At 37.0% G+C, this 24415-nt stretch overlaps 1 pseudogene; it reads left to right on the top strand.

Annotated features, from left to right (window-relative positions):
* Positions 1 to 24415, top strand: part of LOC144615442 (EF-hand calcium-binding domain-containing protein 13-like) — a 98941-nt pseudogene that overhangs the window by 20786 nt on the left and 53740 nt on the right.

A 24415-nucleotide genomic window follows, 5' to 3' on the forward strand; every position in this document is an offset into this window, starting at 1 on the left:
CTTTGGTATTTTTACATATATTTTTCTAGGATTTTTCTAAGCATGTGTGTGCGTGTATGTGTGTAACTGTGGTATATACATATGCATAAACACATAATTAGAAAAAATATATGTTGACTCACATGCATACAATTTTGTTACCTTTTTCTATTAACTTTATATGTTAGGCAACTTTCCATGTAAATAAATACAGATCCACACTGCCTTTTTAAATGTTTAATAACATTTATTCATTTTTGAGAGAGAGACAGAGCATGAGTGGGGGAGGGGCAGAGAGAGTGGGAGACACAGAAGCAGAAGCAGGCTCCAGGCTCTGAGCTGTCAGCACAGAGCCCGGGCGTGGGGCTCGAACTCACAAACCGCAAGATCATGACCTGAGCCGAGGTTGGACGCTTAACCGACTGAGCCACCCAGGCACCCCAACACTGCCTTTTTAAATGGCTGTGTGCCAGGGTCCAGCCCCAGCAGGTCCTGGGGTTCCTGAAGGATTCACGGTGTCGGCGAAAATAACAAATGGACACGGACAACAACAGTGTGTTAGACTGGCCGCTTTATTGCGGCAACCGTGGCATTATGTTTGTTAGCAATTTCCTTGTAGCGTGCGTCATCTATGTTTCTTGGCTTTACCTAATTCTAAAAATGTTCCTTTGTGTAATCACCCATTAAGGGACAACATGGTTATTTTCTTGTAACGTTACAAGAAATTGATTAATTTCTTCATATTATTTTCATTATGTATCTATGTTTATTTATAGTCTATAAAGCATTTGCTTTGCTATTTTCATGAAAGGTCATCTATCTCTCAACACCTCAAGTGGAACATTTACAGGGACATGACTTCTTAATTGTTTCTTTGAACCATTTGCGTATAAGGAACAAAAGTTATTCGCTTTGGTCCGGGGTGCCAGGAGGGAGCCAAGACGGCCCTGGGAACCCACGCCTTATGCGCTCCCAGGGAGACAGTGTATACCTAGGAACTAATGAACCATTCTGTACCTTAACCCACCAGGTCCAGTTATCATCTGGAATGCCTCCTGGGGGCCAAGTGGGCCTAGGGTTGGAGTAATTTGTATCCATAGATACATTCCTTTGTTGCCAGGGTGGGGATTTCAAATCCATTTGTCCCCCTCCCTGGCTGGGAAATATATGGGGCTATCCTTCCTTTAGGTAGGGGAGTCTTTACAGGGGGTGGCAAGGGCTGGATATAGGCCCGCATAATTTCCCTGCGGAATCTTATTTCTTTCCCCCGTGGTCCTTTTCCCAGGGGGCCTGTCATGGGCAATTCCCCAACCGACAAATCCCCAGGTACTTTCATTGGTAGGGGGGCTTCCCTGACCAATGCTAAGGCCAAATTACATAAAAGCAGGAGTACGAGAAGCTTCGCTGTCGGTGCGCCGCCATGCAGTCCCGATCCGTCCACCGCCCGGGCCCTGCCATCAGGCTGGTTGGAGAGCTTGGCTTTTGGCAGCTGTGAATTATTCTGTGGAACAGATCAAAGCACAAAAACAAATTGTTTTGAAAAATAAGCTATATAACAAATAATCTAAATAAATATGTTATTTCTAATATTTTTGCTGTTATAAGCTGGGTTTTTTCTCTTTATCTCATCAGGCAAAAGATAGGTTACTAAAATTGAAATTGCTAGGTCAAAGGATGTGAACATTTTAAGGCTTTTAAGTAATACTGTTATTAGAAATTCAGGGGCACCTGGGTGGCGCAGTCGGTTGAGCGTCCGACTTCAGCCAGGTCACGATCTCGCGGTCTGTGAGTTCGAGCCCTGCGTCAGGCTCTGGACTGATGGCTCGGAGCCTGGAGCCTGTTTCCGATTCTGTGTCTCCCTCTCTCTCTGCCCCTCCCCCGTTCATGCTCTGTCTCTCTCTGTCCCCAAAATAAATAAAAAACGTTGAAAAAAAAAATTAAAAAAAAAAAAAAAGAAATTCAAAGCAATAAATCTTTAGAACTTTAGATTTCAAGACTTCAGATGGAGTTTCTTCCAATTACCTGGATTTACCGTTGGGGAAACTGAGGGACAGAAAGATAAAAGTCTACTCCAAAGCCATACAACCTATTTTACTTTATTTGTTTTTATTTTATTTTAATTCCAGTTAGTTAGCATACAGTGTTGTATTAGTTTCAGGTGTACAATATAGTGATTCAGCAATTCCCTATATTACACAGTGCTCATCAAGATAAGTATACTTTTCATCCCCTTCACCTATTTCATCCATCCCCTCATCCACTTTCCCTCTGGTAACCCCCAGTTTGTTCTCTATAGTTAAGAGTATGTTTGTTGGTTTGTCCTGTTCCCCACCCCCGCCCCCCACCACTTTGTTCATTTGTTTTGTTTCATAAATTCTACATGTGAGTAAAATCATATGGTATTTGTGTTTCTCTGACTGGCTTATTTCACTCAGCATTATACTCCCTAGCTCCATCCATGTTTTTGCAAATGGCAAGATTTAATTCCTTTTATGGCTGAATAATATTCCATTGTATGTGTGTGTGTGTGTGTGTGTGTGTATATATATATATACACACACACACACACACACACCACATCTTCATTCATCTATCGATGGACATTTGGACTGCTCCCATAATTTGGCTATTTTAAGTAATGCTGCAATAAACATAGGGATGCCTATATACCTATGAATTAATGTTTATGTATTCTTTGGGTAAATTCCCAGAGGTGCGATTACTGGATCATATGGTAGTTTTCATTTTTTGAGGAATCTCCATACTGTATTCCACAGTGGCTACACCAGTTTGCATTCCCACCAACAATGCACAAGGGTTCCTTTTTTTTTTCTACATCATTGCTAACACTTGTTTTTTCTTGTGTTTTTAAATTTAGCCACTTTGATAGGTGTGAGGTGATATCTCATTGTGGTTTTGATTTGCATTTCCCTGATGATGAGTGATGTTGAACACCTTTTCATGTGTCTGTTGGCCATATGTAGGTCTTCTTTGAAGAAATGTCTGTTCCTGTCTTCTGCCCATTTAAAATGGATTATTTGTTTTTCTGGTGTTGAATTATATAGGTTCTTTATATATTTTGGATACTAACCCTTTATTGGGTATGTCATTTGCAAACATCTTATCCCATTCAGTAGGTTATTGTTTAGTTTTATTGGTTGTTTCCTTTGCTGTACCAAAGCTTTTTATTCTGTGGTAATCCCAGTAGTTTATTTTTACTTTTGTTTCCCTTGCCTCAGGAGATGTATCTAAAAAGATGTTGCTATGGCTGATGTCAGAGAAATTACTGCCTCTGCTCTCTATTAGGATTTTTATGGTTTTAGGTCTAACATTTAAGTTCTTAGTCCATTTTGAACTTTTGTGTATAGTGTAAGAAAGTGGTCCAGTTTCATTCTGTTGCATGTTGCTGTCCAGTTTTCCCAACACCGTTTGTTGAAGGGACTCTCTTTTCCAAATGCATATTCTTGTCTCCTTTGTTGAAGATTAATTGGCCATTTAACTGTATGTTTCCTTCTGTGTTTTCTATTCTGTTCCATTGATCTATGTGTCTATTTTTGTGCCAGTACCACACTGGTTTGATTACTACTGCTTTGTAATATAACTTGAAATCTGGAATTATGATACCTCCAGCTTTCTTTTTATTTTTGAAGGTTGTTTTGGCTATTTGGAGTCATTTCTGTTTCCATACAAATTTTAGGATTGTTAGTTCTAGTTCTGTGAAATGCTGTTGGTATTTTGATAGGGATTGCATTACATTTGTAGATTGCTTTGGGTAGTATGGATATTTTAACAATATTCTTCTAATTCGTGAGCCCGGAATGTCTTTCCATTTGTTTGTGTTATCTTCACATTCTTTCATCAATGTTTTATAGTTTTCTGAGTACAGATCTTTCACCTCCTTGCTTAAGTTTATTCTTGGTATTTTATTATTTTTGGTGCCATTGTACATGGGATTGTTTTCTTAATTTCGCTTTCTGCTGCTTCATTATTAGTGTCCATACAAACAATTTTAGATAACATATGTTAGTTTAAATTTTTATTCCTTAATTTTTACATTGAAAAAATGTAGACCTATATTGAATATCTTGGTAAAAATTGCAAATACAAGAAAAAGTTTAATAACTGAATATAAAGGTTTTTTTGTTTTAAGTTAGTATTTTTAGCTTAAAGAAGTTTACAAATTACAAAACGAAAATTATCTCTTCACCTCAATCTTTCCCTACAATTCTTCATAGTACACACTTAATAATTTGGTAGGTATTTTTCCTGGATATTTGTTATATACATTTTAATTGGTCTCATATTGATTAATGGTGAAGTTACCTCTAAAATTTTTGCTATTACAAATAATGCTATAAAGAGCATCCTTGTTCATCAATTCTTGCACATTTGTGTAAATATTTTTATAGGATAGATTTCTAGAAATGAAGAAGCTGGGTCATAGGATATGCATATACCTATAGGAACATGGTTTATGTCAAGTCATGTTATCTTGTCCAGCTTTATTGAGATATAATTGACAAATATAAATTGCATATATTTAAAGTGTACAACATAATGATTTGATATACATATACATTGTGAAATGATTACCAGCTATCAAGTAAAGAACATCTCCATCACCTCACATAGTTACCTTTTTTGTGTGTGATGAGAACACTACTCTCTTAGGATATAGTCTCTCAGCAAATTTCAAAGATACAATATAGTATTATTAACTATAGTCACCATGCTGTACATCAGATTCCCAGAACTTGTTCATCTTATACCTAAAGTTTGTATCCTTTGACAAACATCTGCCCATTCCCTCCACCCTCCAGAATATGTCATATACATAGAGGTTACATTTTCTTTATTCATCTGTTGGTGAGCATTTAGGCTGTTTCCATTTCTTGGCTATTGTGCATAATGCTGCAATGTTTGAAGTGCACATAGCTCTTTGAGACAGTGCTTTTATTTCCTTTGGGTATATATCCAAAAGTGAGCTTGCTGGATGATATGATAGTTCTGTTTTTAATTTTTAGACAAAACCTCTGTACTGTTTTTGGAATTGGCTATTCCAATGGATTTTAAATTATCTGCATATTTTATAGTTTTATTGAGGTATATACTTGACATATTTAAAGTATACAATTTGAAAATTTCTACATATGTATATACTTGTGAAAACTCAATCCCATTATACCCCTTTGTAAGCCCCCATTCTCTTTCCACAACCCCCCCTCACTACTTCCCAAGCAAACACTAACCTGCTTCTGTCACTACAGATTGTTTGTATTTTCTAGAACTTTATATAAATGATATCATGCAGTAAGTACTCATTTTTTTAGTTTGATTTCTTTCACTCAGCTTAATTATACTGAGATTCATCTATGCTTTGGTACATATCAGGTTTATTTCTTTTTATTGCTAAGCAGCGTTCTCTCTTATGGATGTACCATGATTTGTTCATCCATTCATTAATTGATGATGTTTGGATTGCTTCTAGTTTTTGGCTATTACAAATAAAGCTGGTGTAAACATTCATTTATGTGTCTTTGTGTAGTCATATACTTTCACTTATCTTGGGTAAATACCTGATGGTAGGATGACTGGGTCATATGGTAGGTATATTTGAATTTTTTAGAAACTGCTAAACTGTGCTTGCAAAGCAGCTGAATTATTTTACATTGTTATGAACAATTTATGACAGTTTCAGATGCTTCTCATCCTTGTCAATCCTGGAATTGGTGAGCCTTTAAAAATTGTCATTCTAATAGATGTATGGTGTTTTCTCGTTGTGGTTTTAATTTACATTTCCTGAATGATCAAATGATTTTGAATATATCTTCATGTGCTTTTTTTGCTACCTGTATATCTTATGCCCATTGAAAATGTGTTTGTGTTCCTACTATTGCATTTTGAATGTATATATTCTGAATACGAGTCCTTTACTGGATATGTGAGAGAGAGCACAGGCAAGGGAGGAATAGAGAGGAAAGAGAATCCCAAGCAGGCTCTGCCCTGTCAGCACAGAGCCCTATGCGGGGCTTGAACTCACCAACTGTGAGATCATGACCTGAGCCAAAATCAAGAGTCGGAATTTAACCAGCTGAGCCACCCAGCCACCCCAATTTTTGAAGAATATCTTTCAACTTAAGTTCATACTTCTGAAGAAGTCTAGTCTACAACTATTTCTTGTATGGATTGTGCTCTTGATGTTTTATCTATAAGGTTTTTGTTTAAACCTAAATCACATAGAAGTCAGAAAACAAATCAAAATAATTGATTGAAATTTGCACAAATGTTTCATTGTTTCTTTGAAGGAAAGGAGAAACCACTCTCAAGTTATTACACTGAAAAAAAATTTTTGAGGTAGACAACTTGACAAATTTTCCAATCCAGAAAGTGTTTCTGTGGTTTAGAAATGAGAACAACTAAGCCTTGTCAATTTCTCTGAACGTAGAAGCCTGCAGACCACCAGAAGCACTGAAATGTTCTTTTATAAGTTACTTTGTTCAGATTACATTAATTTAAAATGTAAATTTATAATAAGTTTCTTCCAAACACAGATAAACCCTTTCAAAATTGGCCTCATTTACTATATGAAGAGGAAAATGACATTAGAGTTATTTAACTTGAAGAGTCTTGAAAAATTAAGATGTTGCTTGACACAGATCTATGCTTGTCTAGAAAATGAGGCAGAAGAATCCTGATTCTGTGTTTTGTCACACTTTGTAAATCTGGATTTTCAGCTCTAGCTGCTCATCAGAGATGACCTGTGCATTAACATGCAGAAAAAAAAGCTCCATAATTTCAACTTCTCACTCAAACCAAGCAATAATTTCTTACTGAAATTTTCATTTGTACAATTTAGATTTCTTTCTTTCTTTTAATAAATAGGCATTACTTTTTGCGTGATAAATGAGATGATTTTTTGGATGAAGATTTTAATATTGTGCAATATTTTGTGCATTTGTTTAATGCATTTTGTGTGTGTGTGTGTGTAATGAGAGAGAGAGAGAGAGAGAGAGAGAGAGAGAGAGAGAGAGAGAGGAAAGGAGGAGAGGAGAGAAGGAGATGGAATGATTTGAGGCAAAGCTTTCATTAGAGTCTCATCTGGATCTGTAATCTCCCCTAAAACCACTGGTATAGAGGGTCTTAGCTAGAACACGATGAAATCAGTCCTATTCTTTTCAGGTAAAACCATTATATATGTAAAATTGACAAATTGCATGATTTTTTTGCACCTAATGACAAGTATAAAAATTAGAGCTTTGAGTAAAGAATATTGCAGTATCTTAAATTCTAATCTATATCATTTTGATTATTGCTGGGCACTATTTACTATATAATTAAAATGTGTAATTATGTTTTTATGATAGGTTTTCTTTTTACATTCTATATTTAATGTTAATGCTCCTCTAGACTATCAGTTAATTCTATTCACATTTTTAGTTTGCATTTTTATCTTATGTTCTTAATGAGTTTGCTAATGCAGTTTTTTTCCTTCTGTTTCTGAACCATTATTATAGTTAATGGAATGCTGGATTTTTCAGATTTCCTTAAGACTGTGAATGATGTTTGTTATTTGGTCTCCCAGGATCCAGGTAAAAAAAAAAACGATTCTTCAAAATTGCAGAAAAGAATGATTTTGATTGTCACTGATTTTAGGGTGGGATGGTTATATGAATTTATGTTTTTTTCAGATCTCTTACATAGTTTTTTCCCCTGTAGCCTAGGTTGAGAAAAATTAGACACGAGTTATTTCATAAAAGGCACTAAAAACCTGTCCACCCCAATGAGTATCCTAATTTTCTATCCATAATCTCCACTTATTCCTGCATGCAACTGCTAGATTTTCTTAACACACGATTTTTGTCATATCATTCTCCTGCTCAAAAATTTAGATGCTTTTCCTGTGATGAAATGAATGTGGTCCAAACCCTTATGCTTGACATCCTCACCCCCTTATAATTTTTCTTGCCACTTTCCTCTTGGTAGAATCTTTTCCAGGCAAGAACCCCATGCTCCAGTTATAGACACAAATGTCTATACATGCCAATTTCATTCTTGTTTCCAGGCCTTTCTTTGTTCATGTGTTTTTTTCTTTTTTTCCCTTTGAAATCTCATATCTGTTTTCTTCTCCATTGTGAATAGTACTTTCTTTGCTCTCTTTGGAATCTGCTTGTATTTCTCCCTAAAAATTTCCGACACTGATGGATCTCCTAACAACTTTTAGTTTACACTCCTATAAATAGCAAAGAAAGTGATTGGAAGAAATATTCATGTTACTGATAGAAACAGTGCTTCCAATATTCTGAGATCTCTAGGGTTTGTGACCTAATTTTAACAGTTCTTTGGGTTAAAACAAATCAAAACAAAAACCAGTTCCTTGGTTTTGCCATTAGGCAAGATCAAATTCCTATGATCTGTCCTTGGGATTATATATTTCTGTCAACCAGCCTGTATTTTCTTGGAATCAAGGATATATGAATGTGATAATCTTTATATACCTGGATAAGAAGCAAGAGGCAAGAAAAACTCTTTAATGTTTATTCATTAATGTAGTGAATGTTATTTAATACATTACCGTATGCATCAGTTAGCAATATAGATGTGATGCTTGGCTTGCTTTCCCTCTTTGAATTTCTTCCTACTTGGCATTTTGATTAACTCCTATAGCACTGGGTTTCCTCTTTGTCTACTTGGTTTTCAGGTTATAGCTTTTTCTTGACTAGATTTGTAAGTGTGTTTGGGTACCTAAGTACTGCCTGCTTGTCGAGCCACAGTTGAGCTATCATGTATTCCTTTGTTTTTCAAGTTCTGGTTTTCTATTTTGACCTTATTTATTATTTATGGTCAAATGTTCTGAGACCAACCAAGAAGTGCCAAATTTCTTTTCTTCCTCTTAAAACAGTATGCCTAATTCTCAAATACACTATTTTTAGTAAAATATCCAAGCAATATAATAGTATATAAATGTAAAATACCCTCTTTAATCCTTCCTATATTAAAGTTAATGTTGACTTTAGCATCTTTTATTATATGCATTTATGAATGTATATATTTACATATTTTGTAAGAGAAAATGAGTTATCAGTTACTAGGCAGAAGAGAACTAGAGTACCTGGGTCTTATAGAGGCAAGTGAAAAGATCAAGCATACAGTTAGAAATCAAGAGACCCTAAGAAAATAAAAGGGAAAAATATGATCATCTTATACTTTAAGAGAAAGGGATCATGCTATGTACTTTGTTGTCTAGCATGATTTTTTTTTTTTTAACTGAGTAATATGTCTTGGAAAGTTTTCCCCATGCCAGTAAGTGTAGGTCAGCCTTTTACTTAAAAAAAATTGTTTTTAAGTTTATTTTTATTTATTTTGAGAGAGATACAGAGCAAGTGAGGGAAGGGCAGAAAGTAAGGGAGATAGAATCCCAAGCAGGCTCCATGCTGTCAGTGTAGAGCCTGATGTGGGGCTTGATCTTACAATCCATGAGGTCATGACCTGAGCCAGAATAGTCGGATGCTTAACCAACTGAGCCACCGAGGTGCTCGATCCTTTTATTTTTTAATAGCTGTATGGTGTCTGAAAAATGTAGATGTACTATAATTTATTTAACTAATCCTTTATTGATTCTAATTATCTTCCTATTATAGACACTTTCACAATGAATATCTTTTCTTATATTTTATATTTTATACATATTTATTTTCACATTATAGTTTATATATGTGTGCTTGTGTCCTTAAGTTCCTTTCAAGGCAAAATTAGTTGCCAGTTATTAGGTAGAGGAGAACCAGAGGGACCCCTATGTGTGCATTGGGGCATGCCTTCAACACTCAGACAGATAGTTTTCAACTCTTCCTTAGCCTTCACTTCCTGCGTGTGTATATCCTCAACGTAAGCCAGACCTGAGAGTTCAGAACCTACTCTGGTATTCCTGGGTACAGACCTGTTTATGTGTGTGGCCATCTAGATGCTCAGGAATATGTTGGAACTTTTCAAAGGCCTCTACAGACGTCTCATTTCCCAGATTTTCCTTTTAAGCTTGTTTGTTAGCCTATTATTTGCCCCAATTGTTTTTTTTTTAATGGCATGAATCTACATTTATTGACTTGTAAATAGGTCCATGGCATATTTTTAGTGAAAAGGCAGTATACTATATGTACTGTTTTAATTGAGTGAAATGTTCACAATCGTTGATGAACGTAAAGAGACATAGAAAGGTATCCAAGTAGGATATTAATCAAAATGCATCATTTTTTGCATGCCCTGGTTGGGAAATTTGTGTTGCTTTTATCTTTCTTCTTTGTACAGTTGTGGGTTTATTTGATTTTTAAAAATCAGTGGGTCGGGGCCCCTGGGTGGCTTAGTCAGTGGAGTATCTAACTCTTGATTTTGGCTCAGGTCACAATCCCAGGGTTGTGGGATCGAGCCCCAAGTCAAGCTCCACATTAAGCATGGAGCCTGCTTGGGATTCTCTCTCTGTCTCTCTCTCTCTCTCTCTGTCTCTCTCTCTCTCCCTCTCTCCCTCCCTCCCTCCCTCCCTCCCTCTGCCCCTCTCCCCTGTTCTCTCTCTCTCTCCAAAAAAAAAAAATTTTTTTTAATCCTAAAAAATATTAGTATGTCATTGGAAGAGCAGCAATAGCATTTAAGAGCAGGGCTCCTGAATCTGACTGGTTTTTGTTCATTTGTCTCAAGTTTTTACTTAAACTAATTAGTTAGTATATAGTATAATACTGGTTTCGGGAGTGGAATTTAGTGCTTCATCATTCACATGTAACATCCAGTGCTTGCTCCAACTATTACCCACCACTTCAGACCGTTATAATGTTAACTAATTGCCTCTGATTGTGTTTGAGGAGTACTTCCAGGGAAAAGGCTCTTTGCCTTGGGCAAGCTTTGAGTCCGGTCAAATAAGGCAGCTTGGCAAGTAGGGTCTTCCAGGGAGCCACAAGACAGGTCTAATAATGACAGTTCTTAGAGAATGGGGCTTTGAAGAAGTTCCAAACTCATTCTTCTCCATTGGCTGTCAGGCGGCTGTTTTTCATCATGAGGGTAGGCTCTTAGTTTTCAAGGCTCCTGGGAAGCTGGGATGGTAAGATGGGAATAATGGCAAGCTAAAATGCCACAAAGCTCACTATTACTGAAGTTCAGCCGTTTTTCTGAAAGAAAACACTCTTTGGATTACTCTAAGCCTTTGATTTATAGCCAGAGTTTTGAAAAAAGTTGATTCTGACAGTTTGCGTCCGTGTTCTCACAGCTTTTATGGAGGAGAGGATTCCCAGAGGTCCTTCCTCTGCTACTTTTGCTCGCCTGGTCAATAACAACTGGTTGGTTGGATGAGTGAATAATGCCCAGTTCTTCCGCCATGATTGTGCAAATCTAAGAACTTGTGGATCACTAGGCTTGTTATATCCTGAATTCTGAGAAAATGTAGTCTGACAAAAAGTGATTCGCTCTCTGAAGTTGATTATGGGAATTGTGTTTCCTTATCAAATTAAGGGGTGCGGTAGTCGGAGGATCACTTAAATTTAGCATTAGGACACAGGTATCAATCTGTTTAGATTTTAAGGAGGACATCTGTTTAGGGAAAATTCTCTCATTAATATGAATATTTTCATTTAACTGTGTTCTGTCCAATTCATTTTTAAAAAATTATTTATTTAAAGTCAAATTAGTTAACATACAGTGTTGTATTGGTTTCAGGAGTAGAATCCACTGATTCATCACTTACATATAATACCCAGTGCTCATCCCAACAGGTGCCCTCCTTAATACCCCTCACCCATTTAGCCCATCCCCCATCCACCTCCGCTCCAGCAACCCTCAGTTTGTTCTCTGTATTTAAGAGTCTCATTGTTTTTATCTTATTTTTCCTTTCCTTCCCCTATGTTCATCTGTTGTGTTTTTTAAATTCCATATATGAGTGAAAACATATTTGTCTTCTTCTAACTGACTTATTTCACTTACACAATACACTCTAGTTCTATCCATATTGTTGCAAATCTTTCCAATTCATTTTTGATGTTAAGGACTGTTAGCATAAGAAAATGAAGTTTCTGTGGAGAAATAGAAGACCTTTAAATAGTGGTTAAACCATTGCTAAACTCTTTGTAATATAAAAAATCTGAAGAGAAATTTTGCATCTATTCTGTTCTTTCTTTTACACTATTTTTTCTAAATTACATTTTAAAACAATGATGCCCTCAAATTTTAGATTAAGCTGCCTTGCTATTATAGATTATACCACTGATAGATATGAAATTATTTTAGTTACAAGGCTTAACTAAGCGGTGAATACAGAATAATCAGATAATCCAGAGCTTTTTAGCACAATGCCTATAGCTTTTAGCACAATGTTTGGCATATAGATAGCATTCAATAAATACCACCTATCTTTGCTAATATTATATCAATAGTGATAATAGCAAATATTACATTTTATATTAGGAATGTGGTCCTAATATAAATTGGGCAAATGGAATTGGGCAAATGCCTACTTGCAGGTAAATTTTTAGAAAACCCTATGCCTATGTAAAGGTATTGTACCCTGGTAGGCTGTTGACACAAAATCAGCCCCTCCAAGAAAAGCTGTTGATTCTCATGATAAAATAACTTCTTTGTTTATTATATTTTTGCAGCATTCCAGAATGCCTTGAAGATTTTCTGTAGGATAAAAAGTGGTCGAGTTGCGACTGATGAACTGGCTGCTGTTTTGGATAGCATGGATATTCCTGTAATTCCTGAAACTTTTCCAGGAAGTGATAAAACATGCTAGTATAGACAGTGAGTTATTTGAATTACTATGTAAATATACCTTTCTTGGATATCAGTGCTCTGATTCATCCTTTATCTCTCCTTCTTGATTCTTACCTCTTGCCACCTATCAATGTTGCTTACTGGTGTCTGTGGTAAGAGATAGTCTAGAAAAATTAAATGAGAAATTTCTAAAATTATTAGATTTTGGTATGTTTGATAAAAATCTAAGAGAAAAATGTATTTATTTTCTTTTCAAACTTTCCTCTCTTTTCCATTTCTTGTTTGTGGAGAGATGGTTTCTTTAATGTCAAGGGCATTGGCTTCACAAATTAGGAGACCTAAATTTCTTGAATTTTTAACTTTATTAGATAGCTTTGATTACACAATCTTCTCATGCTATTCAGTTACTCTTTGCAAAATGTAGATTTTTAAAAAAACATTATGAATATATTTAGCAGATGTTTTGTATTACATGTTTATATGTCACCAGGGGTGTCTGATAATAATGGATTGATAAATGATTGATTCATTGATTATCCATGTATTTAATGAGTCAGTCATTTAATATCTACTGTGCTTGGAACTATGCAAGGTGATACAGAGATGAATAGAACACATTTCTTTTTCCAAAGGAGTTCACATTCTAGCGTGGAAAGAGTCAAATAAAATGAAAATTTAATGTCGTATATAGCAAATACTGTTACAGAATGTAGTTAGGCTGCAAATGTATACTGGAAACACCAGGGAAAGATAATCAGAGAATGTGATGTCTGAGCTAAATCTTGAAGGATCAATAGGGGTTAGTTGGTTGAAGGTGGTAATGAAGAATGAGAAAGACATTTTAGACTGAGGGAACAGTTTGTGTAAATATGGCAGGAACATTATCAGACATGGCATCCTTTTCCATGGGCTTCCACAGGTTTTTGTCATTTGTCAGTGGTGGCTTTTAGGGGGTCTTTGGTGGCTGGGATGTAGTGTGAAGATAGAACCAGGCTGCATGGATTTTAGTAGGTAGTCATTTATGGTGAGTTCTGGGTTGATAGACATAAGTGGAGGGATGTTCTGGAGCATAAAGATGCCCATAAAATAGGGATTTTAAAGCTTAATCTCAAGTCATATTATTAAATAGCCTTTAGGGCATGCTCTACCAGAAGCAACAGAAATTACATATGAAACCACTGTGGCTTTTTTTTTTTTTTTTTTTTTTTTTCTTTTTTTGGCTTATGGAATTCTGGTCTGGATTTCTAGGCTTTGTACTTGGGGAGCTAAACTGAAAAATTATGCTGATTTCATAGATTGTTGTAGGAATTAAATAGAACCCATTGGCACTAGAATAGTCTCAAGAAATAGGAAGCAGAAACCTGGGAATTATCCTTGACAACTCTTGTTTTCTCTGTTCTCCTCATGCAACCGTTGTGAATTACTATTATTTTAAACTTCTAGATATCTCTTAAATCTCTCTATTTTCCACCATTTCCTTAGTCCAAGTTACCATAATTTTTCCTTAGGACCATCACTGTTCATCCTAACAAGTCCACCCACATCCAGTCTTTTTTTTTTTTTTTTTTAATGTTTATTTATTTTTGAGAGAGACAGAGACAGAATGCGAGTGGGTTAGGGGCAGAGAGAGAGGGAGAATCCGAAGCAGGCTCCAGGCTCTGAGCTGCCAGCACAGAGCCCAACGGGGGGCTCGAACTCACGAGCTGTGAGATCATGACCTGAGCCGAAGTCGGACGCTCAACCGACTGAGCCACCCAGGTGCCCCCACCCACACCCAGTCTTATCCCCCTTAACACTATGGCCAGAATGATCTTTTCAAAACACACATCTGTGGGGCGCCTGGGTGGCTCAGTCAGTTAAGTGTCCGACTTTGGCTCAAGTTATGATCTCAGGCTTGTGGTTTCAAGCCCCATGTTGGGCTCTGTGTTGACAGTTCGGAGCCTGGAGCCTGCTTCAGATTCTGTCTCCCTCTCTCTCTCTGCCCCACCTCCCCTCTCAAAAATAAATAAACATAATAAAAAAATAAAAAAAACCCACACATCTGATCATGTTACCTCCTTGCATAAACTCTAATAATACTTCTTGGGATGAAGAGCCCTTTAAGGTCACGTACAAGGACTTGCAATGTCTGGCCTTTACCTTAGATCTCCAGCGTCATCTCAGACCACATTCTGCTTTGCTTACTGTGCCCTCTTAGAGTTTCAGTTATATACCAGGCTTCCTCCTGCCATAGCCTTTACATATATTCTTTTCTTTTCCTGGAGCATTCTTTCCCTCCTAGTGAATTACGACTCATACTTTGGATCTAAACTCCACTCTATTCTTTAAGGATGCTTCCATGACTTTTCTGACTAGGTCAAGTTCTCATACACTCTCACAGCACTAATCACAGTTGCAATTTTTATTTCTTATATTTTTAAAAATTTTTTTCATTGTTTATTTTTGAGAGAGATAGAGAAACAGAGTGTGAGTGAGGGAGAGGCAGGGAGAGAGAGGAAGACACAGAATCTGAAGCAAGGTCCAGGCTCTGAGCTGTCAGCACAGAGCCCAATGCGGGGCTCGAACTCACAAACCACGAGATCACGACCTGAGCCAAAATGAGACGCCCAACCGACTGAGCCACCCAGGTACCCCTATTTCTTATGGTTTTGTGAAGATCTGTATCTCAAATAAGACTAAATACCAAGAAAGCAGATATCATGTGTACTTTTGCTCAATATTGTATCCTCAGTACTCCATACAGTGCTTGTGGCACATATTAACTGCTCAACAAATATATGTTGAATGAATTAATAAGTCTCACCCTTCACTCCATCTCCTCCAACCAGAGAGAATAAGATTTTTTCATTTTGTCATTTTTAATAACCTGGTTGTGACTTAAGGTAAAATTCCTCATAGGGGAGGTCCTTGTCTTTTGACTAGGAAAATCATTTTAACAGGTATGTTTGATTATGAGAGCTAAAGCCTATTGGGAGATACCTAGTTTGAGCAAAAAGGTAAGGTAAAGTACTCTATATAAGACAACAACAGGAACTTAGAATACAACAGTGGCTAATCGGCAGCTGGAAGAGGAACACTGAGGGAACCTAAGATTGGATGGGGGTCTAGCAATCAATAGAGAGTGGCTGTAGAACTTTAGGACAATACTATGTAGTGCTTGCTGTGCTATAAAGAAATCCCTTACTCTCATTAATTTCAAGTTATCTAGTAAGAGTTGGTTATATACAATAGCCTTGTGTTAGTCATGTGGTGGGTGGATTTAAAGGAAAAGGGTCTGTAGGTTCTGTGTTAGGTAGGCTTGGGGTGGAGAGAAGATAGCACCTATAGGATGTGATAATGTGAGAGAGATCAGGAGTCCACGGGAATAGAAAAAACGAAAATCAACTGCCAGAGTATAAAACACTCAGGAATCTTCAAATTTTGGAGGGAGTATTGATTGCTGTTCATATAATGTATGGTGTGGGGTCGGGGCTATTTTACTTAAACATTAAAGGAAAGGACACCCTCAGAATGCCAAAAGTTTTGGGTTACCCCGGTAAGAGATATGGATTCTTCTGTAACAGAATTTTGAAGTAAGGAGTGATATAAGTCGGTTATCCTGCTAGTAGAAGTCGTAGCACCCTGGTATAGGTACTGGTTTTTTTTTGTTTTTTTTTTGTTTTTTTTTTTTTCAACGTTTTTTATTTATTTTTTTTTTGGGACAGAGAGAGACAGAGCATGAACGGGGGAGGGGCAGAGAGAGAGGGAGACACAGAATCGGAAACAGGCTCCAGGCTCCAAGCCATCAGCCCAGAGCCTGACGCGGGGCTCGAACTCACGGACCGCGAGATCGTGACCTGGCTGAAGTCGGACGCTTAACCGACTGCGCCACCCAGGCGCCCCAATATAGGTACTGTTTTAACATCTTGTTTTTGTATTTGGTTTGGTTTTTTGGAGCAGTACTGATAACATGGAGAATATCTTCATGAGTATGCATGATGAAGAGGAATGCTGCTGGAATTTGCAAGGAAGTCCAATAAGCATTTGCTTCATTAAGATCTGGCAAGAGGAATATGGAAAATCACTTGATGACAGTTCTGGTAGTTTGGTTTCTGAGATAGGATATTGGTGCAGTAGTTTTTTCTCTCGTGGTATTTACCGATCTAGTAATTGAATTGGGTGAAAAGTAGTAACTAGTACGATTTTTGATGAGAAGGTCTCTGATATTGTGGAGCTATTGTGGAGATTATGGAAATGTGTTAATAGTCATTTAACACCTTCAAAGTAATGTTGCCTTGAATATGACTTTGATGATTAGGATACTTTTTTTTCACATTAGATAGTTACATTTTCCAGGTTGAATGGAAAGGAAAGTTCCAATATGAGCTTCCTCCAGAAGGACAAATGTAAGAGTGGGAAGCTGTTTTGAACTTCTCTTATGAAGTAAATGCTACCTGTAACTGTACTGATTGTCTCAGTCTCAACCAGGAATTATTCATTGAGGTTTTGATAAGCTAGATAGGGGTCAAAATAGTAATTTCAGATTCTGTAATGCTTATTTGGCCACCAGAGACTATATAAATGGGTAGTATTTGTCTTAGATGTGTGTGAGAAGTATTTGTCATTGCATAGAAGAAGGAATAAATTTGAGCGAGAGCTAGTAAATCTATACATGGTTGGCTACTGCATGCTCACTGGTCAATGTTGGACCTCTTTCCAGAAAGGGGAGTTCTTTAAGTAGAGACCAGATATAAACAATACAGCCTTCTCCATTGGATTAATTTTTGGATGATCCAACAGAAACTTTACACTGATCAAATTCACGAGTTTGAGGGTTGAAGCCTTGAATTATTTTAGGACTTATGCTTTGATCTAAGAACTTGGGATATGGACTCTACAGAAGTTCCAGAAGTTCACTGGGGTGTTAGAACCACAATCAAGAACAGAATGAGAATAAATACCAAGAAAATAAAAAAACAGAATGTAAGAGTGGCGCCTGGGTGGCTCAGTCGGTTAAGCGTCCAACTTCGGCTCAGGTCATGGTCTCGTGGCTCGTGAGTTCGAGCCCCACGTCAGGCTCTGTGCTGACAGCTCAGAGCCTGGAACCTGCTTCAGATTCTGTGTCTCCCCCTCTCTCTGCCCCAACCCACTTGCATTCTGTCTCTGTCTCTCTCAAAAATAAATAAACATTAAAAATAATTAAAAAAACCCCCAGAATGTGAGAAGCAGTTCTAATCAGAAGGCAACTTAACATCAATTGGTGTAGCACTTCTTTGGTTGGGTCAAATACTTACTTGCTTTGCAGTGATTTAAAGTCCTGGACCTGACATAGCTTACCAATTTTCAAAGAAGCAGAATGAATCAATCTTACCCAACACCAAAACCATAGTGTATATAATAATTCTTGGACTCAAAAGGCACATTAAAAACTGGCATCTTCTTTTCAGGGTCTTTGCTTATGCTTATAACTGAATAGTTGATTTTTTAGGCATAGGCTGAAGAACAAACCTAGTATTTTTATAAGTAGGTAAGTCAACACCTGGTCTTTCTCACCTTGAATGTCAAGCGAAGTTAGACATTTGGAGGCAAGAACTATTGGGTGTCCAATTGGAACAACATTATTTGAGGTCACTGTCTCTGACCCCATTCTCTGTCATACACTGTCCAAGAAGGAAAATGGTTTTAGACAGAGGCAAGGGAAGGAATGGTAGAAGTTATAATTATGGGAGTGCTGTACATGTGTAAGATGCTAAGTAAATGGTTTACTGCTATCCACAATGTAGACATTGCATGATTCTTTACAGCCTTTAGTATATTTATTCATTCAAAAATATTTTTTTTATTTAATTTTTTATTTTTTTAAATTTACGTCCAAATTAGTATATAGTGCAACAAGGACTTCTGGAGTAGATTCCTTAGTGCCCCTTACCCGTTTAGCCCACCCTCTCTCCCACAACCCCTCCAGTAACCCTCAATTTGTTCTCCATATTTACAAGTCTCTTATGTTTTGTCCCCCTCCCTGTTTTATCAAAAATAATTTTTAAAAAATAATTTTTTTAAAGTTTATTTATTTATTTTGAGAGAGAGACAGTGCAAGTGGGAGAGAGGCAGAGAGAGAGGGAAAGAGAGAATCCCAAGCAGGCTCTGCACTGTCAGCGCAGAGCCCAGCGTGGGGCTCGAACCCATGAACTCTGAGATCATGACCTGAGCCCAAATCAAGAGTCAAACACTCAACTGACTGAGCCACTCAGGTGCCCCTCAAAAAAATTAGTTTTTAAGTGCTAGGAAGTATATAATTTGCTAGGCATTGGGGAAACAAATGACATCCTGTACTCTTGAAGAGCTCACAATCCAGTGAGAAAGACAAAAGAGCTAAAACTTGAAATTCTACCTATAGTAAATTCTCAAAACACTATTTGTTAAATGAATGAAATATTAACCTGATTACCTAGCTGTGGAGCTTAAAATGTGACTAATTTCTTTTGATGGGAAACTCTTTTATTAAGGGAAAAAGAAAATAATGGTCTTTTATGTTTCAGTGTATACTGAGCTATTAACAATTCTAGATATTATTCACAACCTCTGTTCCTACTTTCACACATCTCTGTGTTGTTTTTGTATTAGAATGGGATGGAAACTAGATTTGTGTTCAAAAAAGAAATAACAGCACTTGAACTTACTCTTTCTATTACAGGTAACCACATGGTGGATATTAGAGATATTCTATTTATTTTGGATGAACTACAGCACCAGTATGAAGATTTTTGTAAGTGAGCTCTTGTTGCTACAGCAAGTTTTATTTATAAATAAATTGCCTTTAAATTAAATCCTAATTTGTAGGTTTTATCATATGGAATCTGAAAGCCTTCTCTGACCCCATTAACTCTAACTCTTTTAAATTTTTTTTTATGTTTTACTTATTTTTTGAGAGCAACAGAGACAGAGCGTGAGCGGGGGAGGGGCAGAAAGAGAGGGGGAGACACAGAATCCAAAACAGGCTCCAGACTCTGAGCTGTCAGCACAGAGCCCAACACGGGGCTCGAACTCACAGACTGCGAGATCACGACCTGAGCTGAAGTCAGACGCTTAACCGACTGAGCCACCCGTGTGCACCCCCCCCCCCCATTACTCTAACTCTTTAGATAAAAGTTTAAATCCTAAATATACCTAATCAGTATTGATTATGTAACTACCATAATTTTCTTTTATCTTTCCCTTAATATTTTGCAACATGAAGTCAACTTTAAAACAAAATAATAACACTAAGAAAAAAAATGTAATTTGCAATTTGTGGGTCATTCTGACATCCTGACATTGACAGTTAAAAATTTTTAATATAGGGGTGCCTGAGTGGCTCAGTCAGTTAAATGTCCAAATTCGGCTCAGGTCATGATCTCATGGTCCGTGAGCTCGAGCCCCTCATCAGGCTCTGTGCTGACTGCTCAGAGCCTGGAGGCTGCTGCAGATTCTGTGTCTCCCTCTCTCTCTCTGACCCTCCCCTGCTTGTGCTTTGTCTGTCTCAAAAATAAATAAACATTAAAACATTTTTTAAAAATTGTTTTTAGTATATTATTCAGTATCATTCATGATTAGTTTTGTTTTTCTCCATTAAGTATGTTTTTAAAAATCTCTTCCTATTACACATGGTGTCACTCCCTTTTCTTTCTCTGTCCGGACATCCTTTGGTCAAGATTATCTATGTGTATAATTTTAAGCTCAATTTGGCTCAGTTGGTTGAGTGTCTGACTTCAGCTCAGGTCGTGATCTCACGGTTCATGAGTTCGAGCCCCGCATTGGGCTCTGTGCTGACAGCTCAGAGCCTGGAACCTGCTTCGGATTCTGTGTCTCCCTCTCTCTCTCTTCCTCCCCTGCTCACAGTCTGTCTCTGCCTCCCTCAAAAATAAATAAAGATTTAAAAAGATTAGAAAAAAGAATTATATAGTTCTAATAAACTTGCTACAAATAGAGCAGCCTCTTGCCTGATCCTTTCCTCAGTTTCTCCAGAGGCAAACATTTTAGCTGATTACCTGATATTTGTTTTCATGACTGTAAATAACATGTTTGTATTGCTTCTTGTTGATTTTTTAAAATTTTGGGTAGACCTAGTAAACTCCTTAATATGAAAAATAAGGATTTAGCTCTGTTTCATTTTCCCTGTCCCCACCATATCCACTTCCCATACCTATCCATCCTCCTAATATAGTCATAGGGTAATTGAGTAAGTTTTAATTCTGTATTTATGTTAATATATTTATGTACACACTATTCGCTGCTGAGCCACATGTAAGTATCTTGTGGCTGCTTTCTCTTTCTGTACAATTTTTCCCTCTTTGAGTTGTCTTATTTACTTATTTGCTTGGTTTAAAAAAAAAGTATATATATTACTGATTGAAGCTTAGACTCTGCCAACTGTCTAAATATCCTCTTCGTAAGTTTGTCTGCACAAGGTATTCTAGTAGTTTTGTCTTCTTGAAGAAATCTTCTTTAGAGTATTTTGATGTTCTTCAGTATGAATTTGTTGCCCTCTACATTTTGTGTGCAACTGTCATCTTGAGATGTTTCTTCATTAACATGCTGGAGACTTTTCACTTCTCTCCTCCTATGACAGATTCTGTCTTCATATTTTATTGATAGTTTGGGTACAGAATTCTAGATTGTAAATAATTTTCTATGTTTTCTACTTTTCAGTATTGCCATTGAAGTGCAAAATTTTCTGACTCTTGACTTTGACACTGATTTTTTTTTTTTTCAAGCATATAGGATATTTTCTAGTCTTCTGAAAGTCTCCTTGAAAGAAGTTTCTTTGTAACGATTGTGCTGAATACAGCGTCCTTTGATTCTGGAAAATTAAAATAATTTGTTGATGATTTCCTTTCCTCTATTTTTTCTGTCTCTGTGGAACTCTTGATATTTGGATATGTGACATAATGGGATGATTCCTTTTTTTTTTAACCTTTTTCTCTTATCTCTTTGTTATGCTTTATTTATTTATTATTTATTTCATGAGTGAGAGTGGAAGAGGGGCAAAGGGAGAGGGAGAGGGAATCTTAAGCAGGTTCCACACCCAGCGCAGAACCCAACATAGGGCTCAATCTCACGACTGTGAGATCATGACCTGGGCCGAAATCAAGAGTCGGATGCTTAACTGACTGAGCCACCCAGGTGCCACTCTTTGTTATGTTTTCTGAGAGAGTTCCTTAAATTTATCTTCCAATGCTTCTATTTAGTTTTTCATTTGTACTTTTAAATTTCCAATAATTTCTTTCCCCTCTGTTATTTTATTATAATATCCTCCTCTTATTTCATGAGCATTTCTATTGTTCCACAAACAATATCTTCTGTTGCAACTAAGAACTTCTGTTGCAATGCTTTTGAGATTTCCTTTTTCATTCATATTCTGTCTCCTCCAAGGTATTTTTTTCTGTTTGTTTTTCATTTTAGGAGTGTTCCTCAAATGTCTGGTGATCTTTGGTTGTCTACTCATATTTGAGAATGGTGAACTCAAAAGCTATTTGGAAGCTCTGAGACTGAGGGCAAAACTAGCTGATTATGAGCTGTAGGATAATGATTCTTTTTTTTTTTTTTTTTTTTTTTTTATTTTTTAATATATGAAATTTACTGTCAAATTGGTTTCCATACAACACCCAGTGCTCATCCCAAAAGGTGCCCTCCTCAATACCCATCACCCACCCTGCCCTCCCTCCCACCCCCCATCAACCCTCAGTTTGTTCTCAGTTTTTAACAGTCTCTTATGCTTTGGCTCTCTCCCACTCTGGCCTCTTTTTTTTTTTTTTCCTCCCCCTCCCCCATGGGTTTCTGTTATGTTTCTCAGGATCTACATAAGAGTGAAACCATATGGTATCTGTCTTTCTCTGTATGGCTTATTTCACTTAGCATCACACTCTCCAGTTCCATTGTAGGATAATGATTCTTAACCAGAGATGATTCGGAGATTTCCCCCGCCCCCCGCCCCGAACTTCCCCTTCCCCCAGGAACATTTGGAAACATTTGGAGACATTTTTGGTCATCACAATCTGTATTACTGGCATCAAGTGGTGAGAGGCCAGGGATGCTTCTGAGTATCCTACAATACACAGGACAGCTCTCTCAATAAAGAAGTATCTGTCTCAAAATGCCTGTACTGCTGAGACTGAGAAACCCTGCTATCGGGTGGTCTGGCTGGGCTATTTGCCTGGAAAACCCTTAATATGACTGTCTTTAGGGTATATTTCCTTTTGAGATGGTCAGAGTGTTCAAAGAAACTTTGAATATCCTTCCCGCAGGTATAGCCTTGCTTCATAGAATTCCAGGTGTTAAATAAGACGAAAGACTGAAGTTCCCATTATTCAGTGTAAGCCTCCCTCCGAGTTTTGCAGGTAATACTCCTACCCTCTATTGTGTTTAGTATTCCATAATCCAGAGCCCTTGTGTTTAACCCTTTCTGATGAATTGTCACTTTCCTGCTGGAGTAGGAGAAGATCAATAACTGGCTGTGCCCAGTGGATAAAAGTGAATATCTGGCCGTGTGAAGAGACCCTAGGTATCAAATTACTACTTAAAGGGATTTTAACCAGTTCTTTCTTTTTAGCTTCACTCTTACCCTCACTTTTAGAGATACCTAAATGCTACTAATTTATGAGCTTTTGGAGTTTTTGTGTTATGAACTGGGTTGCTTCTTGGCTTTCCCCATTCTGCCTTATGGTTCAGCCTTTTCAGGTCTACTAAGTTCATCAGCTTTCCAGATTCCAAAATTTAATTGTAGTAGTTTCTTTTCCTCTTCTTTTTTGTTATTATGGATTTGTGATGTTTTAAAAATTCCTTTAGTTTATTTTTGAGAGAGAGAGAGAGAGCGAGCCGGGGAGGGCAGAGAGAGGGGAAGACACAGAATCCAAAGCAGGCTCCAGGCTTCAAGCTGTTAGTACAGAGCCTGATGTGGGGCTCCAACTCACAAACCGCGAGATCATGGCCTGAGCTGAAGTTGGACACCTAACTGACTGGGCCAGCCAGGCATCCCCAAAATTCCTTAGTTTAAATGGAGTGTTTGAAGGCTGTTCAATTTGCTATTATTACCTGAACGTTTCAAAGTTTATTTTGAATTCTAATTTTGTCTTTGATGTGGAAGTTTTTTCATTAATTTTTCTTTTCTGACATAGATATTACTAATAATCACATACCCACTCCCATGCATAATAATTCATGTTATTCATTCTTCTGAATCCTTGCTGATTTTTTTTTACTAGTTCTGTTATAGAGAAAGGAATATTGTCTCCAAATATAATTGTAGATTTGTCTATTTCTCCTTTCAGTTTTGTCAGGTTTTGGTTCATGCATTTTGAATCTCTGTTGCTAGGTGAATTCACATTTAGAATAGTTCTATCTTCTTGGTGAGCTGATTCTTTTATCATTATGCAATATGTATGTGATCACTGGTAATTTTCTTTTCTCTCAAGTTTACTTTTTCTGATTCTAATATAACTCCAGTTTTCTTTTGATTAGTGCTTAGATGGTAAGTATTTTCCATCCTTTTACTTTTAACCTTCTTATATCACCAGTTTTGAAGTATTTTGTAAACCACACAGAGTTGGGTGATGTTTTTTGTATTTATTTGTATAATTCCTGTATTTTAATTGGAGTGTTTAGATCATATGTAATGTAATTACTTATACATTCAGACCAGGTGTACCATATTATTATTTGTTTTCTATTTTTTCCT

The sequence above is a fragment of the Panthera onca genome (genome assembly GCF_046562875.1).
Source record: "Panthera onca isolate mPanOnc1 chromosome E1 unlocalized genomic scaffold, mPanOnc1 haplotype 2 h2.Chr16_ul_3, whole genome shotgun sequence".
NCBI lineage: Eukaryota > Metazoa > Chordata > Mammalia > Carnivora > Felidae > Panthera > Panthera onca.